The 10,403-nt window shown below is 42.9% G+C and overlaps 1 long non-coding RNA gene across 1 annotated transcript in view; it reads right to left on the reverse strand.

Moving 5' to 3' along the window:
- LOC141129174 (uncharacterized) overlaps positions 1-1,761 on the reverse strand; it is a 244,465-nt gene extending 242,704 nt beyond the window's left edge. The window contains exon 1 of the long non-coding RNA XR_012241780.1: positions 1,100-1,761. This is a non-coding gene — a long non-coding RNA (uncharacterized lncRNA). The remainder of the gene's footprint in view (positions 1-1,099) is intronic.
- Positions 1,762-10,403: the final 8,642 nt, after the last annotated feature.

Raw genomic sequence — 10,403 nt, forward strand, 5'->3', positions numbered from 1 at the left:
TTCAATGCAACAAAAAAAGCCATCAGATTTTTCATGTGTGCTAGCATACAGAATGGGTTTTTTTATATATTTTTTTTAGAATTTAGAATGCAGCAAGATGATTCAGAACCATGGGAACACTTGTAGTGTAGAATTGTATTATATATAGGCATATGTGTGTTGATGATCCTATTGACCCAACTGCACATCAGGATCATACATAAAAAAGTAGGTACATAATCTCTCCACCACGTACTGACTGAGCAGCTTTGCAAGCCCAACTACAACTATCATTATAGGACAGAAGTGACAGCACACACTTCAGTAGGTTCACCCAGGGATAGTAACTTCACATTCTAGGCATAGCCAGGGTTAGTCCAATGATACAGTGCTGTAAAGTACAGTAAATTATAGTAGAATGATGTCCTTAATAGTTCAATCCTGAGACACTGTTAAAACCTCAAAGAGTGCCTAGGGATTCCCTCTTTCCTCAACAAGGAAACCTGTGCAATGCACAGAACAAGCTCACAGCTCACAGAACACAGTGGCTCAGTGGTTAGCACATCTACCTTACAGCACTTGGGACCTCGGTTTGCATCCCAACTATGACACTACCTGCATGGAGTTTGCATGTTCTCCCTGTGCATGTGTGGGCTCCCTGCCACATAACAAGGACATGCTATTAGGATTATTGGCTCTAGTTTGTGATATAGAGAGCTTAGATTGTAAGCTTCTTGAAGGCAGGGACTAATGTAAATTAAAGACACTATATAAATAAACACCCCAAAGAATAAATAGAACTGAACATTTTTTGGGGACTGATTTATTAAATTTAACACAAAGAAAAATGACACACAAATGATAACTGGGACTAATGGCAATGATAATAGTTTCCTGTCTTCTGGACAATTGTTTAGATGCTCCAGCTAGGTCCAGTCTATGGGCAATATTCCCAAGACATGGGATACGGTTGCTATTGGAAACAGCTCCAGTTTCCAGAGGTCACCCCATGTGTATTGAGCCAACTTCTGAAAACTAATTAAAAAATGGCATGCTCTACTATAAAATAATATATATAGTTGAAGAATGTGAGCAACTTACATAGAGAAAGTAGACCTACCTGTCCATAACTCCCACCTGGACCACTCAGTTGTAATGGAACTTTCTGCTCATTTCATCCCAAAATGCAGAACAGTTTGAAGCTTATCCCTTATTAATCCATATGTGTGCTCACAGAGAAGGACGTGTTCATTATGACAACCCTTGGAGTACAATGTAAGGCAAATTATTGTAGAAGAGATAAGGCAGACCCAGCACTGGCAGCACACAGACTCGCAGGCAGCCCGACAGCTGAGTGTTCTGTACACGAGTCTAGTGTGCCAGCCACATTCCAGGAGCTGTGCGAGGGACACTGACACCTGCTGGACACTTTGTATATGAACACCAATCTGTGACCTGCAGACTATTCTCCCCATGATTCCCTGTTCTTTAGCTATAATACTAGAATACTACAATTCTTCATTCTGCAGTTTTTTTTTGTTTTTTGTTTTGCAATTTAGAAGTATTACCCATAAGACTGTACTGGTTTGTAAGACTATAGAATAACTATGATAAGTTCTTCTAAAGATCAATACTAAACAAATATGGGATTTTTTACAGTGCCAAAACAATACCAATTTTTAAAAGTTTTTTTCACATTTTTATTAAATATACATTTACAATCAAATTGAAATTCCATTTTACAAATGTAGTGGATATTCTTACGAGGTGTGTCTAAAAAGTTTGGTGAATGGTATCATAAAACAAACACTTTACCTTTATTGGAAAGGGGGTAGGGATCCTACACTAATCTGCCAAAAAATGTGATAAAAATAAGTGACCAACACCACTAACAATTCTCAAAGTGCAAAGTAAGTAGGCCTGGTTCACACCTATGCATATTGCGTTTTCAGTTTTGCAGAAAGACACTACAGTCCATTTAACATGGTTTCCTATGGATGTAGTTTACATCTATGCATTTTATGGAAAGGGCCAGGGATTTTTTTCTGGTTTTTGGTTCCGTAGACTTCAATGAATGTGTATTGAAAAATGCAAAATGTACCTGGAATATACAAACCGCAACCTGGATAGGTGTGAATCAGGCCTAAGGCTTTTGAACTACAGTCCATTTAACATTGTTTCCTATGGAACACGTTCTGTAGTGCAAATCTGCAAAATGCAAAAAGCACTAAAAAAAATAAGTGTGAATCCAGCCTTAGGCTGGATTCACACTTATGCATTTTTAGTGCTTTTTGCATTTTGCAGATTTGCACTACTGAACGTGTTCCATAGGAGACCATGTTAAATGGACTGTAGTGCAAATCTGCAAAATGCAAAAAGCACTAAAAATGCATAGGTGTGAATCCAGCCTTAGGCTCGATTCATATCTATGCATGTTGCTTTTGAGCGTTTCTGCAGTGCTTTTTGCGGTGATTGCCGTGTTTTTGAACATGCGTTTTTGCCGCATTTGCGTTTTTTTTTACAGTGATTTTTTTAAACTGTACACAGTGTAAAAAAAAGCAAAAAAAAGCAAAACGCAAAATGCGGTACTTGCGTTTTGGATGCAGGTCCATTGAATTCTATTACATGCAAATCGCTGTATTTTGCATGAAAAAAAGTCCCTGACCCTTTCCAAAAACGCAGAGGCACAAAAATGCATTGATGTGAACATGTTCCTTAGAAACCCATGTTAAAAAATTCCCATGCATTTCTGCAAAATGCAAAATGCAGCAAAAAATGCATTAGTGTGAATAGAGCCTTAGGGTACATTCACACTGAACGCGGGTTTGAAATTGGCTGAACTTACGTGATTTCAAACCTGCATTTCAGTGCGAGTTCGGGGGCGATTTAAAAGACATCTGTGTGGGTCCATGCACAGATGTATATTGAAATCGCATCGGAAGTCGCCAAAAGTAGTGCAGGAACTACTTTTGGAAATTGGTATGGCGTCGCACCGATTGGGACAGTACCATTGCTGTCAATAGGCTGCAATTTGGCATGTCAAATCGCATGTCAAATCGCGCCAATGTAAACGAGGGCTAAAAATGTTTATAATTAACATATCCCAAAACAATGTGTATGAGAGCCACTACCCAGTGAAATCTGAATAAGGGACTCAAATAAAATAACGTAAGAGTGACCAGGTGCACTTCTCAGTTAGTAACCACTTTTTACAGTTAAGTGTCTGAAATCTTAAAAACACATAAAAACGCAAACTTGAAGTGTAAGTTCACCTTTACAGTAAATCTGCAAGGTGAACTTACACTAGACCCCATCCCACCCGGTCCCGCTGACCTGAAGTCCCGCGATTACCCGCTCTGACACATCGGGCCGCCAATTTACCGGTCCAGGGATTTGAAATCCCAGAGACTTTCTCTCCTCTTCTCCAGCGCTGACAGGACGGGCTAGGCGGGTCCTGATTGGTTGGCGCTGTCCGTTTGACGGCGCCATCCAATTAGAATGCCTCCTATACAGACCTTTTACGAGGTACGTTTAGGAGTTTAAGACGTGAGGATTTCAAATCCCTGGACCGGTGAAGCGGCGACTCGATGTGTTAGAGCAGGCGATCGCGGGACTCCGGGTCAGAGGGACCGGGGGGATAGGGATGGGGTCCAGTGTAAATTCACCTTACAGATTTTCTGTAAAGGTGAACTTGCCCTTTAAGTCCATCAAAATGAAACATAAACGCCAAAAAAATAAACGTTCATATAAACAATAAATCTTCCGGTGACTGAGTGTGCAGAAAAGACAAAACATATGTGGCAGGGTGCTCACACAAGTCCTTTCCCACGATCAGTGGCAGCCCGTCCATAGGGGGTGCACGGGTGCCCCCCCCAGGCAGCCACAAACATTTTTTTTAAAACTGACCCTTTAAAAAAAAAAAAAAATACAAAAAAGGGTCCTTAAGTGCACTGTGTTTGGATGCCGGACACTATGGGAAGCGCCACATCTATGCAATCACGAGATTGCAGACACGGCGCTTCATTTGCAGCACTTTCTGAAGCACCGAGTAGCTTCCGCCCGGCGCTCATAGTATGTTACTACGGCCGGGCGGTTTGATTGACATCTGAGTTTGATGTCAGTTCCTGTTTTCTCTCTCCCATTGCAGAGAGAGAGAAAACCGGAAGTATGAGGAGCGGACTCTTCCATCGTCGCTGCCAGTGGAAGGAGACACCACAGGAGAGGAAAGGACAACACAGCAAGGTAAGTGCTGCTGTGCTCCCACAGGCTGCATTTTATGTGACGCAGGCTGTATTTTATGTGACACAGGCTGCATTTGATGTGACACAGGCTGCATTTGATGGGACACAGGATGCATTTGATGGGACACAGCCTGCATGTAAGGAGGGACTCCGCTAATGGCACCTGATGTAAGGACGAACTCCGCTGGGGGCACCTGATGTAAGGACGGACTCCGCTGGGGGAACCTGATGTAAGGATGGACTCCGCTGGGGGCACCTGATGTAAGGAGGGACTCTGCTGGGGGCACCTGATGTAAGGAGGGACTCTGCTGGGGGCACCTGATGTAAGGATGGACTCCACTGGGGGCACCTGATGTATGGAGGGACTCTGCTGGGGGCACCTGATATAAGGACGGACTCCGCTGGGGGCACCTGATGTAAGGACGGACTCCGCTGGGGGCACCTGATGTAAGGACGGACTCCACTGGGGGCACCTGATGTATGGAGGGACTCTGCTGGGGGCACCTGATATAAGGATGGACTCCGCTGGGGGCACCCGATGTAAGGACGGACTCCAGCGGGGGCACCTGATGTATGGAGGGACTCTGCTGGGGGCACCTGATGTAAGGAGGGACTCTACTGGGGGCACCTGATGTAAGGAGGGACTCCGCTGGGGGCACCTGATGTAAGGACGGACTCCACTGGGGGCACCTGATGTATGGAGGGACTCTGCTGGGGGCACCTGATATAAGGACGGACTCCGCTGGGGGCACCCGATGTAAGGACGGACTCCAGCGGGGGCACCTGATGTATGGAGGGACTCTGCTGGGGGCACCTGATGTAAGGAGGGACTCTACTGGGGGCACCTGATGTAAGGAGGGACTCCGCTGGGGGCACCTGATGTAAGGAGGGACTCCGCTGGGGGCACCTGATGTATGGAGGGACTCTGCTGGGGGCACCTGATGTAAGGAGGGACTCCGCTGGGGGCACCTGATGTATGGAGGAACATATTAAAAGATAGTTGCACTTACATTTAGTATGATGAAAACCAGTGGTTAGTATAACAAACACGGCCGTGGACCTCGCCAGCCAGGTCTTTGAGAAGTGCACCTGGTCACTTTTGCTTTAAGTTAACTTTACAGGCCTTCAAAATAATGACCAATAACACTTTTGGCAACCATCATAAAGCTTCTGGAAACTGTCAGCAAAGGCCTCTTTAGGAATTGATTGCAGAACCACTGGCTTGACCTTGGACTTTTGCCGACAACTCTTTTTGTGTCGTGAGGAAGATAGTGAACGCCATCCCATTGATCGCTTGGATTCCGTATCGAACTGGTAGCCCCAGGTCTCATCCCCTGTGAGGATGGTTTGCAGAAAGGATGGATCCTGCTCACACATAGTAAAGAAATCTCCAGAGGTGTCCTTCCTTTTTGTCCTTTCTGTTCATCTGTCAGCTTGTGCGGCACAAACCAGGAACAGATCTTCTGCTTACCCAAATCTTGTGCTAATGCCCAATTCCTCCGCCATCAATTGAAGAGTCGGTTGCCGATCTCGTTCCAACATTTGTTGCACTCGCTCGATTATGTCCGGGGTTCTGCTTTGTCGACAGCTAACGTGAACGCGGCTCATTCTCAGTTGCTTCCAATAAATCCGGGGCTCAGACACTTGAAAGAGACCATACGTATTAAAAGCAAAATTGTATTAGGAAAAAAGTCAGTACTAGGGAACTAACGGCTGCTAGCACCAAAAGGCATACTGAAACCTCACAAAGTAAATATACCTGTAGTGAATGCAGTGCCAAAATATACTACAAATTAATAACAAATAGACACTCAGAAAATAATGAATCAACCAAGTGAGTAAAAGGTAAATAAATAAAAAAGTGACCAACAAATATACGATTTCTTAACTGTATTAAAGAGATAATCGCGCATCAACGAATAAATTAATAATAAGTCCCAACAAGTCACACATTTAGATAAATTGTTGAGACTTATAATTTTATTATTATTACTTCATTTTATAGGTATACAGTAAGTTGAAGCATGATTATCACTTTATTAGAGTTAAGAAATTGTGGTTTACACATATATTTGTTGGTCACTTTTTTATTTATTTACTTTTTACTCGCTTGGTTGATTCATGAACTTTTGAGTTTCTATTTATTTATTTGTAGTATATGTTGGGGCTGCGCTCATTATATATTTATTAAAAACAAAAGCAGACCTTCACTCCCAAAATGGATTTTCCTGGCACCTACAGCAGCATACATGTATTAAACAACAGAAAGAAGAAAGAAATGGGACTTTGTGTGAGGAGGTCACTGAATAGATACCTTATTCAAATCATTTATAAAATTATTTATTAATAACAAATCATGTTATAGAGAGTGTCAATCTGTAAATACAGGACACAATGTACTATGATACACTTGTATGAATATATAGTTGTTATACAGAGTAAGTTAAAACATAATAAGCATTACAATTACATAAAAACACTCATCCATTCATGAAAATTCAATGAACATAATCGATTGCTCATGGTGAGCCAAACTTGTCTAGGCATCAGTTCGATGTAACTTGACGCACGTTTCATGGCTCATGCCAATCATCAGGAGTAAAATGCTCTGAAATTAAATCAATAATATCTATAAATATAGGATATCCTTTAAACGGAGAACAATCTCTCAAAATAAAGGTGTGTAACTTACAATACGGCCCAATGGTGGTGCCCAACCTTAGGTCAAAGGGAAGACAGGGGACAAGGATGATCATCTCCCCCGGGGCTGAGTCCCATCCAGACCAGAGACAGCAACCAGGTGAAGACCAGGCGACCATGTCATGACCATGTGAATCTAGTGTATGCCTAACAGTTCACACTGCTCTGCAAGAGTATGAAGATGAAACCATGTGAAATAAATGTATTATTTAATGAGATAAGCCTATACCTGTGAAGTGCATTAGCTAAAAAACTACAACCAGAGAAATTGTGTATACATGTACCCACATGAGATGAAACCAAAAACAAAACCACCAAGTAATGATGGACTGTGTATTGTAGAACTAAAATAAACTCAAAGAAATGTTGTAGTGAATATGAGTCAACCTCAATTACCTTGTGTGTTGTTCTGTGGCCATAGGCATGCCTGGAATCCTACTTGTGTGAATGGTCCATGTGAAATGGTCAGCCGGCCAGCCTTAGCAGTTTATATCCCCGGCAAGGGGCGGGTCCCCACCAACACCATGAGCCCCAACTGGATGGAAAGAGGGAACCTGCTCAATGCTCAGGCAGGTTGATGCACTGAGCAGGGCATTCAATCATGATGCCGGTGCATAGGAGGAAAAACCCCGCCCCCCAACCTGTATAAGGGAATAGTGGGGGAAGGGGAGAGATTGCCATGCATCGCAGCCCCTGGGTCAGAAAGCCACCCCATCACCCCCCACCTCCCCCCAGCAAGGGGGCCCATCCATGGCCGAAGAGAGAAGTACACTATATTTTATTTCATATAATGTGCCTAATGCCTATTTGTTCCAGCAATAAAAGCCAGGATGTATGACTATAGATATATATATATGGTGATTTAAAGGTTTATAGATATTATTGATTTAATTTCAGAGCATTTTACTCCTGATGACTGGCATGAGCCATGAAACGTGTGTCGAGTTTCATCGAACTGATGCCTAGACAAGTTTGGCTCACCATAAGTAATCGGTTATGTTCATTGAATTTTCATGAATGGATGAGTGTTTTTATGTAACTGTAATGCTGATTATGTTTTACCTTACTCTGTATAACAACTATATATTCATACAAGTGTATCATAGTACATTGTGTTCTGTATTTACAGACTGACACTCTCTATAACGTGATTTGTTATTAATAAATAATTTTATAAATGATTTGAATAAGGTATCCATTCAGTGATCTGCCTCACACAAAGTCCCATTCTTTCTTCTTTCTGTTGTTTAATACATATCAGGGATGGATGCTTGCCACTGCTACAATCAGATTGTGTTAGTAAATTGGTGCTATGACAGGAAAATTAGGATAAGTATTTGATAATATACCACATGTATGGTGCCATGGATTGGCACCATGAAAGGAAAAATACAATTTTCTGTTTTTCCTCCCTTTAACTTATCCCCCCCCCACTTCACAAGGAAGCATTATTTTTACTCCTGCTTGCTTCATCTTCATGCTCCTCTAGACAAGAATGAAGTGTCCCCATCACGTATCTCAGCAGGCTTTAGGAGCACGGACACAAAGTGGCTGGATGGTGGACCTGGCGGCACATCACTGGGGACTGGCTGCAAGAACCCGGAAGAGACAACCAGGGAAGATGGCGTCCTGGGACGCGGTGGGTGGCATAAGAGCAGAAAATTTTAGCAGGACAATGCTGGACTCACTGGGCAGATGAGTATGCGCTCTGAAAAAAAACCTGACATAACAGGAAATACATGGGAAACAAAAAACAGGGGGAGGGTTCCTCTTTAATAATGTTAAGCAAAAAATGAGCCAGACACAAGTACTGTATATTGGTAAGCCATTATATGTAATGTTCAAGGAAACACTGGCCAGTGTATTAAAGCCCAACTCCAGGATAAGAATAATCCCCCTCCCACCCCCTCTATCCAAATGCTGGGATAAGAAAAAACGGAATCCCTATTTTCACTTACCTTAAGCTGGAGTCATGTGATCATCCAGCGCTGGGTTCTTCTCCTCTCTGTTTACCTCCTGGAGGGGCCCTTTTGGATGTCTACATAACTGTCTGTGTTACATGGACAATTTCCATTGGCCAGCCAAAGGAGGGGTCCTCTTAGGATCCTAAAGAGAAATGATTAACGGGAGTGAAGGGGACCAGACAGCGAAGGGTAGCAAGTGGTGCTGAATTAGCAGTTCCCATAGGAGGAAACGGCATCAGCAATGGACCTGTATGGGGGGACTCAGGTGAGTACAATTGACTTTACCAGGTAAGGAAATCTTTACACCAGGCAAGATGTGTTAGAAGAAGGGTAGGAGGAGTAAGAGCAAAAAATAGGTTTTGGATGGAATTGGGCTTTAAAGGAGAAGCTCGTTTTTCTGTACTTCTCTGGATCACAGGAGTGCACTTCGCTTTGCACTCCTGTGACCCGTTTTTAGCAGAGAGCGGGCTGAAGTCCGGTCTCTGCTGACGTCACAGTATTCGGTCCAGGCGCCACATCATCACAACCATGGAGTCGGGATCCGCAAGGTGCCTGAACCGACATCCGGCTCAGCCTCTCAGCGAGCTGCTGAGAGCCTGACCTTGCTGCACCCTCCACAGCCAGCGCTCCAGTGAGCGAGGAGAGGGCAGTGCAGAGAGCTGTGAATGACAGTGTGCAGCTCTCTGCTCACAGAGCTCTGAAAACGGAGTGATCGGCAGTGTTTGATCACTCGGTTCTCAGTGCAGAGGCGCTGGGGGACGGATGCATCATCGGACCGATGCTGCATCCACATAGGTAAGTATGATTTTTAAAAAAAAAACAGACTTCTCTTTTAATCACCTTTCAGTCAAATAAAAGCATTCTCTCACTGCCCCAGCTTCCCAAACAACGCCATGGAGTTTATTAATGAAGGTTCTCACACATTTTTCGAATTGGATTTAGCTTGTTAATAAATGTGATAATCCTAGAAGAAAAATATTTATAAATAGACCTCCAGGTGTCTCACCAAAGCATTGCGTTGGTGTGTGCTGGGGAAAAATGTAGATATACTATGCGTGGCTAAACATTGCAACTCATATTATGACACAAGTCTAAATATTGCAACAGTTTTAAAATGCACCACTTTGACATTGTGGCACAATGAATGCACCACGTTTTATTTTATTTATTATTTATTACAGGTAGAGATGCACCGAAACTTCAGAGGCCGAAACATACAGTATCAGCCGAAAATTATGTTTTTAAGATTTTGCCAGTAGAGAAAAAGGTGGCAATAATGGCCCCGAAAACGCACATTTTTGGATTTTACCACAATTTTACCACAATTATACTGTGCTTTCCATAGGTCATGTGACTCAAAAATGCTACGTTTTCAATGCATTTCAACAGGAAGCTGCATTTTTGGTGTGTTTTTTTTAACTGACCAAAAATGCAGCAAGCAAGATTTTTAACACCACAGCGCAACGGACCAGTGTAAAGACATTTGAAAGGGATGCATTTTTCTTGAGCTTTTCTTGCA

The sequence above is a fragment of the Aquarana catesbeiana genome, linkage group LG02 (assembly GCF_042186555.1).
Source record: "Aquarana catesbeiana isolate 2022-GZ linkage group LG02, ASM4218655v1, whole genome shotgun sequence".
In the NCBI taxonomy this organism is placed as follows: domain Eukaryota; kingdom Metazoa; phylum Chordata; class Amphibia; order Anura; family Ranidae; genus Aquarana; species Aquarana catesbeiana.